The following is a 5,811-nucleotide window of genomic DNA, read 5'->3' as shown; positions in this document are numbered from 1 at the left end:
TACAGACCGCAAAGCATGACTCCCCCCCAGGCCGCGGGAATTCGGTCTCTTTGATGCTGCGGCGGCGGCTCCTCCTCCTCCTCGCGGGGCCGCTGCGGCTGAGAGGCGAGCCTCCGAGCCGAGGCGCGGCCGAGGGCGGCGGGGACGCTGGCCGACTTTGCAAAGTTTGGGAGGAAGACGAGGCCTCCGGGCGGCCGGGCGGCGTGCGGGGGCTGGCGGGGCTCAGCGGCGGCGGCCGGGAGCGCGGCCTGGGGGCGGCCCCCCGCCCGGGGCCGGCATGTGCGGAGGACGAGTGCGCCGCCGCCGCCTCCTCCCACTCCTTCTTCTTCGCCGCCGCCGCCGCCTCGGGAGCCGCTGACAGGGGAGGCAGGAGGCGGGCGGCCGGGCCCTGGCGGCTCACTCACAGCGCCCTCTGAGGAGGAGGTCTGCGCTCTCGCCGCTCCCGAGTCGCAGACACAAAAGCCCCCAGCCTGGAGACGCCTGCAAAACCCGCTCTGGGGCGGGCGAGGGACGTGGCGCGGCCCCGCGGCTTCCCCGCCCTGAGCTCCCCAGCCCCGCGCGGGGACGGACTTCGGGGGGCGGGGGCCGCTGCCTGGTCCCGCGGCGCCTGCCGCCACCGCCGTCTCGCGCTCCGCCTCGGCCCAGCCCCCACGGCCCGCGCGCGCCTCTCGCTCCGCGCCGGGACTCGCGAGCCCGCGGTCCTCGCAGCCGGGGCGGGCAGTCGCGCGCCGAGGGGCCGCCCCGCCCAGCCCCGCGCCTGGCCTCCCCTGTCGCCCGCCAGGCCCGAGGACGCCCGGCTCTGCGGCCGGCGCGCCCCGGCCGGGCTTCTGCGAGGAAATGGCATCTCCGAACTTCGTCGGAGGCCACAGCGGGCATCTTGGCCTCGCAGCCAGGGATCTGAAAGAGGAACGTACGATCCGAGAAAACTTTATAAGCGGGAGCTGGAGAGTTCTCGGCCGGCTTGTGGAGACCCACATTCCCCGACTCCGTGTCCGTGCTCTGGACACCTGTTTGTTGAATGCCCCAACTTCAAGTTTTAATGACTTGACTCTTCAAGATAGAGCGTTGAGGAATTTCATACAGCCAAGGAGGGTGGGTAGGAGCGGTGAGAAGGCTGGACCTGATTTAGACGTTACATTTTAGGAGAAGGAGCCCTAGTGTGATTGTACTTTGGATTTGGCCACTGATTCCACATCCATCGGTTGGGCTGTGTGACCTGAGGCAACCTAGGCAACCTCTCTGAGTCTCAGACGTATGATCTTTAAAAGGCGGTGGGGCTGCATCTCTAATGTCTCATCTAGTTGTGACGTTCTTTGACTTTTACAAAACTGTTGTCCCAGTTCGTTGTTAGGTTTTACAGTTATCCTACTAAGGAGAATCTGTAGGCGCAGGCTTTGATCTTCAGTCAGTGAGACACTGGGTTTATTTTGATGTCATAATCACTGAAAAGCACTCATTAATCATGAGAGCTAACCGCAAACAAAAGGAGTCTCATCCTTTTGAGACAAGACCCCTCAAAGTCACTCAACTGCACAAAGAATTTCAGAAAGAAGGTGTAAACATGAAGCTAATGTGTAGTCTTAACAGCTGCATCATGGACAAGCACCATCGCCACAGATTCAGCTTTAAAAGACAGGATATGGTATGTGCAGGAGACAAAATTTACCCTTTCTCTAGTAAGTTTTGAGGAAAATTCGTAATTAGAAGATCCAAACTAGGATAGGCTGAGGAAAATTTTGTACAGAAGGCACATCTAAGGAGAAACTCACCATCCCCTCCCCCCAGCTGGAATGTAAGCTCCATGCAGACAGGAATTTTATCCACTTCACTACTGTATCCTCTGGTACCTGACAATGACTGGCAAGTGTTCAAAATTTTATTGTTGTTGAATGAATGCATGCATGAATAGACAGACTGGAAGTGACCGTAGGATGATGGGATTGACAGAGTTTTGTTCAGTGTGATAAAGCCTAAGCTAGTTGTATGATAAAGCAAATTGGGTCTTACATTCTACCTTGTTGAGAGATGAGCTTTGGAAATATCAGTCAGTATGGAAATGTAGAATTTTTATTACATAAACCTTAGTGCAAGGAGAGTGGTTGAGCAAAATCATTGCTAAGAGATTTTGAATTCTTTATTGTAATTCCCTAAAGCTAGAGACTCAGAAATAGTATGTAAATCAAGAGAAGCAAATTGGCCTTTTTTTAAATGATTCATCAGAAATAAAAAGACCATTTTACTTAGCTATGGATTTTTACATCAATTTGACTTCCAAATTCTGACTACTTAGTTGCTACATACCAGAATTACTTGGAGGGCATTCTGAAATTTCACATTCCCAAACCCCTCCCCAGATTTACTGAGTCAGAATTATTGGGAATGAGGTCTGGAAATCTGTCTTTAGATGCTCTCTTGGTGATTCTACAGCAATGAGAATTGTGCATTATATTCCATATGCCTCCAGTATGACAAAATTGCTAACAAAAATATTCCTTCACTTTGCTATTGTAGTCTTTATCCATGAGACTTGGTTATGAATTCGAGTCGATCTTTACTCCCTCTTTCATACAGAGAGATGAAGGTAAATCTATTGTTGGTGGGCTTACCCCACTGTTTAAAAATACATGCTCAGTCATGCCTAAAACTCCGTAGAAATACATTTTAGGGTCAGCAAATTTTTTCTGTGGAGGGCCAGATAATAAATATTATAGGTTTTTCAGGCCACGTGTTCTCTGTCACAACTATTCAACTCTGCCATTATAGGAGGAAATCAATCATAGGCAATATGTAAACAAGTGGGTATGGCTGTGTTACAATAAAACTTTATTTATAAAAACAGGCAGTGTGCTGAATTTGGTCCAGAGACTAATCTGCTGACTCCTAGACTAGAGGTTGGATCACATAAAGGACTTTAGAGCTCAGGGACAGGCCTAGGCTGCAGATATAAATGAAGGAAGTATTACCTAAAAATGGATAAACTACCTAGGACTAATGAGAAATGAGAGTCAAGGACAGAATACAGGAAAACAGTGACATTTTAAAAGATGGGTAGAGATAGAGGAGTCTGTAAAGGAAATTGAGAGGGAATGGAAAAAAAAACCAACAACCCAGGAATGTCAGGGCAATCAAGAAAAAGGAGAAAAATGATAACATGATCACATGCTGCAGAAAAAAGTACTCATTTCTGTCATCACCCATCCTTAGCCTGGAATGTACTAAACTCCTCCTCGTGTTGTTTTGACATATTTTGAAGTATTGAATTTATAGTTTATGCTTTAAATATATTACATCTCAAATTTCGTCTTTTTGTATTGTGGAAGGTAGCACAGTGAAATGTTTAAGTGTAAAGAATCTGATATGAGTTGGTTTAGATTTACATGCAAACTTTTTTCAGAAAAAAAATATTCCTTTAAGTTCTATTTTTCAAGAATTTAAAATCAAAGATCTATTTAAAATAGAATAGAAATAAAAATCAAAGCCAATTCTAGGTGTTTGGAAGTTTTGCAACATTGATTTGAGTCCTTTCATGATATTATTGCAAACGTGGTCAGCTTGGCAACCTCTATACATTAGTCAACCACATCTAGAAGCCCTTTGTAGACAAATATAGATGGGCCATTAAAAGCTCAAAACTGGAGGGAATCACAACAGCAAACTTATGGGAATGGTTTTATGAGTCCGGATTCAATCAGGAGACAGAAAACATACAGTAATTTGAATAGGGTAAGTTTAATACAAAGAATTATTAACTATAGCAGGAGATTGCTGTAGGGAGGGAATGGATAGTTAGAAGTCAAAAAAAAAAAAAAAGGGGGGGGGGCGCTAAAGAATATGGGAAAGGCAGGAGCACCAGCCTGGCTCAGTTGGTAGAGTATATGACTCTTGATCTCAGGGTCCTGATTTCAAGCCTCATGGTGGGTGCAGAGATTACTTAAGTAATTTTTTTACAAATGGGAAGAGCAGATATGAGGAAGAGCCACTGCCATTAAGGCTGAGATAGAGCACCCAAAGAAAAGGCGCCTCCCTTTCCAGGCTGAGATTCTGACAATGTAGAGTACCAGAGGAAGCTGTTGGCCCTTGGGTGCTGCCTGCATTGCAAGAGCCTGGCCCTGGATAAGTTGCCAGCACTACAGAAGCTGGACATTGGAGAAGACATGGGTGCTGCAGGAGCCCACCCAGAGGAGCATCTGTAACAGGAAAAAAAAAAGCCCCTTCCTCCTGCAATATCCCTCCAGCACCCGCTACTGACAAAGTTTAACATCATTCCAACTGGTAAAGGAAAAATATATTTTTTTAATGTTTATTTATCTTTGAGGGACAGAGAGACAGAGCACGAGCAGGGGAGGGGCAGAGCAAGAAGGAGACACAGAATCCGAAGAAGGCTCCAGGCTCTGAGCTGTCAGCACAGAGCCCGATGCAGAGCTTGAACTCAAGAACCATGAGATCATGACCTGAGCCGAAGCCAGACGCTTAACCGACTGAGCCACCCAGGTGTCCCTAAAGGAAAAATATTTAAAGAGTCCATCTTAATTTTTATGAAGGATAAATTGGGGTTGAGAGGCAATGAATTGATATTCACACAATGCTAGTGTGCACTTTAACCTAGGAAAGATCCCTAAGTGACCCCATATCAATAGCACCTCTGGTTCTGGAATATGCTCTATCAAAAAATGGTGCCTTCCAAATTTTTGCTATCTTGCTTTTTTAAAAATTTTTTAATGTTTAGTTTTGAGAGAGAGAGAGAGAGACAGAATGTGAGTGGGGGAGAGACAGAGAGAGAGGGAGACACAGAATCCAAAGCAGGCTCCAGGCTCCAAGCTGTCAGCACAGAGTCTGATGCAGGGCTTGAACTCCAGAACCAAGAGATCATGACCTAAGTTGAAGTTAGATGCTTAACTGACTGAGCCACCCAGGCGTCCCGCTATCTTGTTTTAAATGTATATTTATTTTCAAGGCTGTGGAATATGGGGCAGAGTTTAGCTTCAAAATACCCTTGAAGTCATTCTCCTTAACCTCCTACATCCCATCCATAAATTTTATACATTTCATAAATTTTACCTCCTAAATATTTCTGAGATGTATTCTTTCTCTATTCCTGCTGCTACCAACCAATTCCAGCCATGACCATTTATCTCTGTTCTAGACTAATACACTAATCACATAGTAGTTTCTCCCACATTCACCTTAACCTACATTCAGTCCATTTTCTACTCTGTAGACAGAGTGCTCCTTTTTATTTCGAATTTTAGACTCATGATAGGTACAGGGAAGGCCTGTGCATTCTTACCCTGGCCTCCCCCAATGTCAACATCATGTACAACTATAGTACAATATCAAAACCCAGAAACTGACATTGGTACAATCCTAGAGCTTACTTACATTTTACCAGTTATGCATGCACTGATGTGTGTTATGTATGTTTGTGTGCATGTGTAGAGCTCTATGCAATTTTATCACATGTGTAGTCTTGTGTAACCACCACCACAATCAAGATATTTGACGATATCATCACCACAAGACTCCCTGATAGCAAGATTCCCTTGTATTATCCTTTTATGGCTATACCCACCCACTTCCCATCTCTAACTTATCAGTGGCAAGCACAAATCTATTCTGCATTTTTATAATTATGTTATTTCATGAAGGTCACACAAATGAAATCATGCAGTATGTATCATTTTGAGGTTTTTTTTCCACACAACATAATTTCCTTGAATTTCATCCAAGATTGTGTGTGTCAATGTTTTGTTCCTTTTAACTACTTAGTGATATTCTATGGTATGGATATACCACAGTTAAAGCATTCACTCA

Source organism: Lynx rufus, unplaced genomic scaffold (assembly GCF_022079265.1).
Source record: "Lynx rufus isolate CCGP_SWC_20201006 ecotype Redwood Valley unplaced genomic scaffold, mLynRuf1.p SCAF_13, whole genome shotgun sequence".
NCBI lineage: Eukaryota > Metazoa > Chordata > Mammalia > Carnivora > Felidae > Lynx > Lynx rufus.
The sequence above is the reverse complement of the archived record's forward strand: the minus strand, read 5'-3'. Positions refer to the sequence as shown.